Source organism: Suricata suricatta, chromosome 1 (genome assembly GCF_006229205.1).
Source record: "Suricata suricatta isolate VVHF042 chromosome 1, meerkat_22Aug2017_6uvM2_HiC, whole genome shotgun sequence".
Lineage (NCBI taxonomy): Eukaryota > Metazoa > Chordata > Mammalia > Carnivora > Herpestidae > Suricata > Suricata suricatta.
This window is the reverse complement of record NC_043700.1, coordinates 313,119-324,624: the sequence shown is the minus strand read 5'-3', so window position 1 is coordinate 324,624 and position 11,506 is coordinate 313,119. Positions and strand designations below refer to the sequence as shown.

Here is an 11,506-nt window from a genome sequence, read left to right as displayed (position 1 = left end):
TCCTACCCGGCACAAGTGCCAGTTCCCAGCCAGTGCGCATCTACAGCTTCCTGGGAGCAGTGGCCAGAGTGAGGGGGACACAGGATGGAGCAACCTTGGACTTCAAAATGGTTCCCAGATGTTTCGGCACATGCCCGTTTTTATGCCACCCAGTTCCTGCAAAAGTCACGTGATTGAGGAGGCACTAGTCACGGGACGTCAGGGGTGCCGGCTCCTGGGTCTGGCGGTGGTGCACACAGGACACGTGCCCTCCTCTGGTCACAGCTGCACAGTGGCTCACCTTACACGGGATGGCCACGCTACTTCCCGGGCGGCCGTGATGAAGTGCCACGTGCCGTGAACTGACCGCGTGGCCCCCCAACAGGCACATGTTGACATTTAACCCCAACGTGCCGGTCTAAGGAGGCGGGGCCTGTGGGAGGGGACGGCGTCGTGAGGGTGGGGGCCTCGTGGTGGGTGTAGGGCTCTCGTAAGAGCCCCGCGAGCTCCCTCGTCCCCCCCACTTGGCGACAAGGAGGCGGCCCCGTCTGTGACCCGGGAAGCAGGTCTCGGCAGACGGGAATCTGGTGGCACCATGGTGGGAGTTCCCAGAGCAGATGAGCCCCCCAGTCCGTGGTGTGTGTCTGGCCACCCGAACGGGCGAAGACGATGCACTGGGTGGTTTAGACATTTATTCCCATGGCACCAAAGCAGGGGTCCTGGGTGGGCAGGCATGGCCTCCTGGGGCCTCTCTCCTGGGCCAGGGGACCCCCTCCTGCCCCGCGTCCTCTCTTGGCCTCTTCTTTGTCCTCATGCGTCCTTGGTCTCTCAGCGTGCCCAGCCTCCTTTTCTCATAAAAACAGACGTTGGATTGGGGCCATGGGCACAGCCTCCTTTGACCTAAGTCACCTCTGTCAAGGCTCTGTCTGCAAACACAGTTCCTTTCTGAGACCCTGGGGTGAGGACTTCCACACGATTGGGCCCACGACAGCAGTCCAGATGTGATGAGCCCCTCACTGCCCTGCACGGCACATCGCTTCCAGCGGCAGCTTCTGGCTCCGGCCAGGACCTGGGCCGGCCCGGGACAAAGCTGTCACGGGCCTGTCGCAGGTGCGGAAACCAGGGCACTGTAGGGAGACTGATGATGGCGTCTGTGGTCGTGCGATGGATGTAGGGTACCCAGGTAGTGTCAGGTGCACATCACGGTGACTCAGTCCTTGGGTCTTTGTGACATGGTGCCCACAAAGTCTAGTCGCCGTGTCACCGCACAAGGTGATTGCTGACTGTTCTCTGTGCTGGGAAGAGGAAGTCCTTCTTCCTGCGCGACTCCTCTGCCCAGTCCGTGGTCCCCTCGCTGGACCCTGGACACGCGTCCCCCGCACGCCCCCCACCTGCCACGCTCCCAGCATGACGTGTCACTCTCTGTGCACCTTTCCATCTCTGCCCTTCCCTTAGGAACCCGTTCTGCGCAGAGGTGGGGAGGCTCGGGGACACGGAGGGCTGGGATACCCCGGGAATGGGGTCTCAGCTGTGTGGCAGGAGCGCTGTCCCACCTCCCATCCAACCCCTGGCAGGGCCGGGGGACCCCGCGTGGCAGACAGCTCTGACCTGGAGCAGGTGTGGAAGCCGCTCTGTGGACCGAGGACTTCTGCCTCCGCCGTTGTGCCGCCGGCACGAGCTGCCTCGGGAGGCGTGTGGCGCTGCCCGGCGCCCTTCCGTCGGGGACGACGGAGGACGTGCGTCCGCAGTGCGTCTCTGAGCCTCACGCACGGCCTGGCTTCCGTAGTTACCGCTTCCCTTTGACACACAGGCACGCACGCACGCACGCACGCACGCCCGACGATACATTTGAGGCAACTCTCGGGGTTAGTCTTTATGAGCACGAAACTGAGCTCTGGGGTGTCAATAAATACCAATAATTGACTTAACGTAAGAACCAAATTTCTATAGGTCAAAAAAATCATAAACAAGATTAAGAGGCAGACACACAACAGGGAAAATATTTGCAACGTATTTTCATAAAAACTTTAGTATAGGAAACAATATCTCAGTTCAGTTTGGGAAACAGGAGGTAATATTCCTAGAGGGGGAAAAATCAACAAAGGAGCGAACAGTTTTGTCACAACGCACAACTTTAATAAGCTCATGAAAAAAACAGTAATATTCTTAGCAACGAAATGAGTAGAAATTGAAAAAAAACTAGGAAAAAGGTTTTTGTTACTGCTTATCATATTGTTAGCTTTTTAACGCGACAGTGACCATCTGCATTTGTGAGAAGACAAATATTGACGCTGCCTCCTGGGGGGGAAATTATGTGTCAGAAGCTCTGAAAGTGTTCATTTAACTTGACCCCCAAATTCTAGTTCTAGAAATTTCCCATGGAAGGTTCTCTCCGAATGAAGAGTAAAAGAAAACATGGTGAAATACGGTACACCCACCTGGATGATTTTGAGGGGGACACGGAACAGGGTGGAAACATGCACACTGAGGCTTTTAGTAGAAAGAATTAGGACCATATGATCACATTCCTATAAAAACACGTGTGGTTTATGCCAAGAGAACCCACGTTTAAATGCAGCAACGGCCCCGGGGGGTGGGGGGTGTCCCCAGGGAGGTGGGAGGAGGTGATGTGTCTGTCTGTCTAAGCCTGCCTGTGTAGTTTAAGATGAAAACAAAATTGTTTTAAAATCACACTTGATTGACAGGTAGCTGCCCAGCTCCGGACGCAGTGTGGCTTCCTGTCTCCAGGCCCTCCACCCCCACCCCTGCTGCCGGCCAAGGCACCCTGTGTCACTGCCTGGGAGGGGTCAGGGCCTGCGGAGTCTCAGATCAGAAAGCCCCCCCCCCCCCGTCACTTACTCTGAGTCTGCAGTGACAGGGGCGTGTTTATCTGGTGGCCTCAGAGACTGGAGGTTCACAGGCAGGGAAAAATCTTTTTCTAGATTTTGAAACCTTATTAAGTTCAAAATATCAATAGAAAAAGAGAAAGAAGGCTGTCTGACCCTGGGAGAGAAGGTTTTCAGGGGGTTTCTAACTCAGCATCCGCCGGGGACCAGTGTCCCCAAGGAGCCAGGCTCTAGCGCATCTGTGCTGCCAGCTCTGGGAGGGGCCTTGCGGGGGCGTCAGTCCCCACACCGCACAGGTCACGTGCAGGGCACTGGGCCCTGGCGTCACCCCGCCAGCACAGGCCAGTGACGGTAGGGGGACTAAGGTGCGGAGTGCGACGGCAAATAACGCCCGCACCTCACGCAGTCAGGGCCGCCCAACCAGCGGTGCCGTCTGCACCCCCCGCCCCTCGTCAGGACGTCCAACCAGTGGTGTCCTGTGTACCCCTCCCCCCATCAGGGCCGTCCAACCAGCGGTGCCATGTCCCCCCCTCCTCCCCAGTCAGGACGTCCAGTCAGCGGTGCCGTGTGCACCCCCTACCCCAGTCTCTGCCCCTTCATCCCGTCCATCCCTTCATCCAGCAAACCCTCACGGAGCAAATGCTGGTGTGGATGTGCTGGGGGGTGGGAGCACGTGGGACGACAGGGTCCTGAGCCCAGATGTGCCCCGATTGGTGGCCTGGGGGACACGCAGCTGCACTGTCCCCATCGGAGCCCCTGGGCTGCTGGTCTGGGCGAGGCCAGCACCGTCTCCGGGGTGTAGGGGGTGAGCCGTCCTCTGAGAAGGGGAAGCCTGGGCAGGCAGTCCCCGGTGAGAGCAGTCGGGGCCGGCGGCTGGGGGTCATGGCCCGGCCGCCCACCGTTCACCCACAGAATCACTCAGCCCCCCGCCCCCTGTGGGTCCGCTGGGGTCAGGTCTTCTTTGTGAGCTTGCTGTGAGCAGTCACTAGTCCTTTACTGCCTGGCCGTCTCACTACCCCAGTTACTGGCCGGAGTCATAATCACCAAGGTATCAGCGAGGCTCCCCCTCAGCAGCCTTGCCCTGAGTGGGTGGAAAGGGCATCTCTGTCCCCCTCGGGAGCACCCCTGATAAACCCCCACGTGTCCCCAAACAGCTGCAAGAAAAATCACACTCTCGCCTTTGACTGTTTCCAACTCTCATAGGGAACGGGTGAGCCTTTCTGATGATTCTCCCCCATCAGCCTCTGCCCCAGCTTCCGAGGTGGCAGAGCCCAGTGCCCAGTACTTCCTGGCCCTGACCTCCAACTGTTCGAGGACAGCTTCCCGGCGCCAGTGGGGCGCCCACGCCGCCCACGCCGCAGCCCCGACGCCTGTTTGCCCAGCGCGGCGCTCGGGAACTTTGCCGCTCAGGTTCTCTGACCCAGATGCACCAGGAGCCACTGGGTGCCTCCTGAAGGGGGCGCACGCCCCGCGCATGAGACCTGGCCGCAAACCGGATGGCGGCTTCCCGGGTGTCTTGTGCGCAGGCGTGTGGCTCTGCTCCTCTGTTAAAGCTCTAGGGCGCAGCCAATCAGTGGGGAGCGAAGTGGGGGAGCGAGAAGATGGCAGCGTGGGGGACCCCATCCATCTCCGACCGTGTGCACATCGCTGTTAGTCACCAAATGCTGCTTCCTTTGCTAAGAGGTTCCACCCAGTGAGGCAGGAAGCACGGGGATGGGGGGAGGGCGGGGCGGGGGCGGGGCTCGCCACTCAAGGACATGGTGGTGGGAGAAGCTGGCGGAGACCGCAGAGGGAAGAGCTGAGGGCCCAGAGGGCTCCGGGCCACCCCCGCAGCCCCTACCCTGCCTGACTGCCAAGACCGCCAGGTCCACGGGTGTCTCTGTCAGGAGGGGGACCCAGATGACCTCTGCTTAGACGGACTGCACAGTAGTTGACTCAGTACTGGAGCCTGCTGGGTGCTCTCCTTTGGAGGGGGGGCAGAGACATGCTGTCAGCCTGGAAACCCCGAGCGTGGGGGTCAGTGACACACAGCCCGCGAGGGGCCGAGACGGGGCTTTGGCGCTGCTCTCAGCCTCCCAGTCCGCGCTCCTCTGGAGCCTGGGGCGGCCGCGGGCCCCAGAGGCCAGGAGCGGGTCCTCGTGTCTCCCACCCGCACCACGTGGTGCGGCGCGCAGGCTGTGCCTTGAGGGGCGGGGGTGGGGGAGCCCGAGCAATACCAGGAAATGGGCAGATGAGAAGTCCCGCCCCAAGAAGGGGAAGGAGGCGTAGGTCTGCCCTGTCAGCACGTGTGGTCCCCTGTGTCTGGGGCCAGAACCCGGGTTACCACCAGCAGCGGGACAGAAAGTCCCCTGGGGACTTGCTAAGCAAGATTGATGACAGGTCCTGCTCAGGCCGCTCGCCCACTCCGGCGCGTTGTCGGGCTGACCGCCCTCGGGTGGCTGTTCCGAGGGGGCCGCGTCTGAGGGACAGGTGGCCGGTTCTCTCCATTGACGTTGGTGGATCCCACTGTCACCTGGCTTCCGATGCTGATACCTGTCAGAGCTTTTACTTTAGATGACATTAAAGGACAGAGGTTTTCTTCACGCTTTACAAAAATGCAACAACAGGAAACCTATGCGTTGTCTTTTAAGATTCCTTGTGTCTCTACCGATGCTGCTTTTGTCGGGCCCATCAGGACTGGTGTAGGGCACAGCTCCGTTGAGGCCCGGCGGGTGCTGTGACGCTGGCATTTCCACAGCTTCGGCGTGCTCACGGTTGTTTGAGGCAAACGGAAGTAAGTGACTCTGGTTGCTTGGCTTCTACTCTGACTCAGTGCCGGGACCTGGAAGCCAGCCCCGCGGCCGACGTGTCCCGTTCTCACAGTTCTCCGGTCAGTGAGGACGCGGTGAGCATCTTCTCGGGAAGGCACGGCGTGGGAGCCAAGTTAGTTTGTGACTAAATTTGTATCAAAAACTCTAATGAAAGATGGCGTGTTCTGCCAGATTTGCCTCCTCAAGCAAAGTTCGTCAATGAAAAGTGCACTGGATTTTCAAGGAGTAACTTCCTGACGGTGAGCGCGGAGGCGGGCGCCTCCTCCTTCACCTTTGCGGAGATTCCTTGTTCTTCCTGCCTCCCTCGCGCTTGGCAGGGAGGGCACGTGGGAGGACGGTGGGTGTGTTGTTCCAGCTTCTGTGGCTACGCTGTGTCCCAGCTGAAGTTGGGAAGAGTTTGGAAGAAGACCCGCCACCAGACCCACGCTGCAGCAGGCGCCTGGCGGGCCGAGGCTGCGGACCGTGACTGCACGCGCGCCTCCTGCTGGCGGGACCTGCACCTGCGCCGGCCCAACCGCAGGGACGAGTGGGGCCCCGCACTGGAAGCAGGTGGCCTGGGTCTGGGCCCTCCCGCTGTGCCCCAGGACCCGAGGCCGAGCTCCCCACATCTCTGAGCTTTGTCAGAGGGGGAGTGCAGACAGTCACAGCGGCTGTGGGGTTTTGTGTCAAGAGTTCCGTGGGGGACCCCGTGGCAGGGACAGCAGGGCCTGGGAGCTGCCCCGTCAGGGCACAGGGCTCCTGGGCGTCCCTGTTCGTGTCTGTGCCCCTGCGGGTGGGAGGCTGCTGGTCTGGCCGGCGCCCTTGCAGGGGGTGTGTCCATCAGCCTAGCACAGGCGTGGCCTTGGCTTTCTGGGAATGTGCTTCCCAAGGCGCAGCCCAGCGCTGACATAATTCAAATCTGTTCTCTGCTGGTTTATGTCTCCAGTTCGGAAGCTAAAACCTTCGTCCTGAGCAACAGCAATGAGCCCTTTCAATGATATCCATTTCAGTCTCAGAAACACGACCCCATGAGTTTCCGAATTTCTTATTTTTTTTAATGTTTTATTTATTTTTGATACAGAGAGAGACAGAGCATGAGAGGGGGAGGGGCAGAGAGAGAAGGAGACACAGAACCCGAAGCAGGCTCCAGGCTCTGAGCTAGCTGTCAGCACAGAGCCCGACACACAGGGCTCGAACCCACGAATGTGCGATCATGATCTGAGCCCAAGTCGGACGCTTAACCGACTGAGCCACCCAGGTGCCCCGAGTTTCTGAATTTCTAATAATTTAGTGTGAAATGTGGAAGTACATATAATGAGTCTCCCTTTCCTTCTCGTTTCCGAAATCTCTCTTTATGGTGCCGCCTTCTTGCATCTGGGGCAGGTGGCCTACAGGGATGGCGGACAGACCGGCACCCCGGAGGGACGGCCTGGGCCCCACCCCGATGCAGGCCCAGGGCCCCTGATCCTCCGAGCGTTCGGAAAGCCAGAAATCTGGTTTCTGCCTAAAATCTTCTCATTTTTAGATGTTGGCAAGTATTTCATTAAAGGAAACACTGTGTGAGCCGAACAAGTCCTGGCAGCAGGTGCGGCGGCTGCCAGCCTTCCTCAGCGTCCTCAGACGGGCAGGCGTCCCTTGTCCCTCCGGGCTGTCCGCTCTGGGCCCGCGGAAAGGGGGCCGAGTGCGGTCTTGCCCACCCAGACGTTCTCCCCGGAGCACGCAGCATTGCCCCTTTGTCCACAGGCACGGGTCTTAGCAGGAGATGGCGCGGGTTCTCGCCGTGGGACGGCGGCCCCGAGTGCAGCTCCCTGAGACGCTCCGCAGGAGGGGCCCGGCAGGAAGGCCACGGCCACGGAGCTCAGGCCCCTGCCTCAGAACCTCCTCCTCCTCTGGCGCTGCCCCCAGAGCTGTGCAGGCGGCTGCCCGGGTGCACGGAGTCCGGGTGGTGGGGTGAGGCTGTGCCACATGCAGAGGAGGAGCGTGGCCCCGCAGGGACACGGGCGCCCTGTCCCTGCCGCTGGCTGGGCTCTCTGGCCCAGAGGGCAGCAGCCGTTTGTCCGTGTACCATGTCACGTGACACTGGGCCTCTGCCGCAGCGGGGCCAGCGGCACAGACCAGGGTGTCCCGCGCCGGGAATTCAGGAGGCTCACGTACTGTTTAAAAGGTTCCTGTTTTCTTTTCTTTTTTAAAAAAGTCATGTCCTGATTTGTCAATATTTGCCTGTGTATTTCTTCATAAAATATTTACCACCTAACGTGTTATCAGGGTCAGTGTCGGGCTAGAGATGTGAGCCGTGTGTCCTGTCCTCAGGGGACTCACAGTGCCCTGTGTGCCCAGTGGCTGGTCAGTCGGCACTGGCGAGGGCCTGTCAGTGTGAAACAATGCCCACGGTGTTCTGTAGGTAGAGAGAATCCAGCCTGGAGAAGGAGAAATCAGGGAAGGCTGCCTGGAGGAGGTGAAAAAAGGTGGACCAGTGAGGTGTACGTGGGGATAGAGATGCTCCAGGCACAGGACAGGCTTAAAGCAGTGACCCAGGGACACATGCAGGGATTTGGGGACCCCTCGACTCAGCCCAAACAGGACTGAAGTCCAGGGTGGTGAGAAGTTGGGAGAGAAGGGCCCTGCGTGCCCGGCAGCCTGGAGAACAGACCAGCGCTCCCCCGAGGCGCTCGCTTTCTCCCGAGTTCTGCAGCACGCCGCCAGTGAATGGGAACAAAATAATCAGGTTTGGGTTCAGTCTTTAAGATGGACGAGATTCAGTAGTAAATCACGGAAATTTATGTAATTTAATCCCCCTCATGCTCACTGGACTGTGGAACCCGTTACCGGCGGGATTTATTAGCCGTGAGCCGCATTGGGAGGTGGGCTGGGGAGCCGACATGGGAGGGTCTGGCGCCGCGCAGTCCTCGTGTGTGAAAAACCTTGGCCCACGTCTGGACGGAAGTTGTATGTAAAGCATTGGGAGGAGGCAGAGAAGCCAGGAAGATGTGTCTGTTCTGAAGCTCTCTGGTGTCTTCAACCAGGGACATGACAGCCCGGAGCCGCGGGGCTGGGCCACACGGAGGGGCAACAGTGTTCTGTGTTACCGCGTGTCCCCTCCTGTCTCAGTGCCCAGGCGTCACCGCAGGCTCCCGAGGGGCTGAGGTTTGGGGCGGGACGGCAGTCAGCGGGTCCGCAGACCAGGGTCAGTGTGCTCACAGCTGAATCCCGCCATCTCTCCTGTGGGGTCCTTTGTGACCGGCCACGGAGGATGTGACACCTGTCATCCACTCTGGCCTCCCTGCCGTAAGCATGGGCCTATTTGGGGGACAGTGAATGATGGAAAACAGGTAAATCTTTCAAGATGGATGGAATGCATGTCAGCCTGTTCATCTTCGCTGCGGGCTCACACGTCTCCTTTGTTTTTTTAATGTGGCATCAATCGTGTGTAAGCTATGCAGTGACTGCACATTATTTAGCGGTTCCAAACCAGCATCCCTGGGGCGTGGGCTCCTTCTCAGCATTTGGATGAACTTCCCTTGGCCAGGACACACCGGCTCCTTCCGTGTCTTTTTTCTTCTTTCCTACAAAGTCCGCTGCTGCGCCCTCCATTAACGTGGCTTCTGCGGGCATTTTACCCCCTCATTCCCTGGATGCTGGCCCCTGACACGTCCTCGGGGCATCCCGCACCCTGGGCCGTGTGCAGGGAACCCAGCATCACAGGCTCTGGGTGGGTCCTGCACACGCTGCCTGCGTGGACCGTGGAAACTGGCTAATAGGAAGCTCATGGATGATCAGAACCCACGTCCAACACCCATAAAGGGGCAGGGGCTCCTCCCAAGTGTCTGAGGGTGGTGTGTCACTCTGCTTGAGGGGCTGGGTGTGCAGGACCTACCGCAGGCCCTTATCCGTCCTGCCCTGGAGGCTGGGGGTCCGGGTTGTGGGTGTAGACAGGACCAGCTTCTCCTAGGCCTCCCTCCTGGCCGGGTAGGTGCTTTCTCTCTGTTCCTCACGTGATTGTAAGGACCCTCACCGGTCCCTCGGTGTGTCTGTGTCCTCACCTCCTCTTGGATGAGGACACCAGTCCTCATGGATTAGGGCCACTCTAGTGACCTGATTTTTCCTGAATCGCCTCTTTAAAAACCAACTAGAGCCCCATCCTGAAGTCCTGGGGTGTGGGCCCCCACGTGTGGATGATGGGACTTGGTTTGGTCCCTGGCAGCGGTTGGCGCTGTGGTGTCTGCTCTGTTCGATCGGGCACCGGGCATACCTGTAGGAGTGCCAGTGCCATGTGGGGCCGTGCCACACCGGTGCCCTCTTCTCGGGCAGAGCGCGTGGAGCCCTGCTCCCCTGTCTGACCCCGCCTCCCTCAGGTCCCCCACGTCTCCGTGCCCTCGTGTAATAACCCTTCTCCAGCTTCTGCCCGGCCGCACAAAGCCCTGCACGCGCTGAGCCCTCTGGCCGGCATCTGCACGGATTGCGTGGTAGTGACAGGGGAAAGTGCCCTGGTTATCCAGACATCTAGGTGTCCACACGGGCGGTCGGACGAGGCCCAAGACATGAGCCGGTGGGGAGACCAGGTCCCGAGGCTCAGACCCAGTGCCCAGCGGACTGTGGGCCAAAGAGTGAACTCGGCACGCCACCCGCCGCGTCCCTTTAACCCCATTCACTGAGTGACCCGCTCTTACGGGGCACGTGCCCCACGCTCGGTGATTCTCTGCCCAGGAAGGCAAAGGGTCTGACTTCCCAAAGTGAAGAAGCGTGAGAGAAACAGGACAGAAGTGAAATCATGAAGCAGAACAAAAAAGAGAGAAAAGTGCACACACATCGTAGACCAAAGATGGTAACAGGAGTGGGAGTGAAGGACCAGACATAGAGAGCGAGACCCTGGCCCTCAGGGTGGGGGGCCCGTAGAGCTCTGTCCACTTTTCCCCTTGGGTTTGTCGGTTTGGCAACATCCTTTCAAAATCCAGATCCGATCCAGTTGGCCATCTCTGGGCGATGAGCACGGCCCTGCGGCAGCCCCTCTGCGGCTGCCCGAGTGGACAGCTCTGCCAGGAGCCGACCCTCAACTTGCCTGAGTCCCCCTCCCGTTCTCAGTACTGCCGCCGGAGCACAGCCGGCCAGCTCAGTCCCTTACCGCAGAACAGGCGAGGCCGCGAGGGCCCTGCCGGTCCTCCCGAGTTCGCGCACACGCTCACCGCAGCACCACGGCGGGCGGGCTCCCCAGGGCTGGCCACCAGCTGGGCCTTGGGGAGCCCCTCCCCGGGGCCCTTCCCCCTGCACTGTCACCCGCCCACATCGTGGGGAGTTCTCCTTCCCCTTCTGGTAACAGCGTCCTTCCTCAAGGAACAAGCCGCACATTAATTCCTGTTTGCTTGGCTGAAAATATGACCAGTAAAGATTAAATTAAAAGGGAAAAGTAGCCTCGGGTCATGGCCAGTTGCTCCGCCTTTGCAAGACACTGAAGCCTCCGTGCCTCGGTTTCCCCAGCTTTACAGCGGGGCTCTAGCGAGTGACCCAGGACGTGGGGCTGTTCTTCGGGGAGGCGATGAGTCTCCGTGTGAGTGTCTGTGACGCCGTCAGGGCCGAGCACCTCCCGGGAGCCGCGTCCCTTACTGCGTGGCTGCCGTAGCTGTCACCTGAGGCAGCCCTGGCTCACGTGCCATCTCATCTGGTCTGACGGTTGCCTCCGCATTTCTGACTCCCTGAGGTGCGCGGCGGCTCCTGCGGAGGGAAGGCCTGGGCTTCTGTCGCTGTCCGCCCTGCGCCTGGAGCGGGGCCACGTCTACCAGGCGGTCTGCAGGCACCGATTGGAGCCGCCTCAGTTCTCACGGGTGAGCAGCCCCCGGGCACCGCTGACCTCCCGCCCTGACCTGCACGGCCAGCCGGCCCGCTGTGCACCTCCTGGAC

The 11,506-nt window shown here is 60.0% G+C and overlaps 1 protein-coding gene and 1 long non-coding RNA gene across 2 annotated transcripts in view; one reads left to right on the top strand and one right to left on the bottom strand.

Moving 5' to 3' along the window:
* Positions 1-11,506, top strand: part of DLGAP2 (DLG associated protein 2) — a 648,525-nt gene that overhangs the window by 404,605 nt on the left and 232,414 nt on the right. The gene's annotated exons all lie outside the window — the stretch shown is intronic.
* On the bottom strand, positions 657-1,728 carry LOC115287053. The gene is made up of 2 exons (XR_003906347.1): positions 1,588-1,728; positions 657-1,274 (listed from the first exon to the last, which is right to left on the bottom strand). It is a non-coding gene; the product is annotated as an uncharacterized LOC115287053 (long non-coding RNA).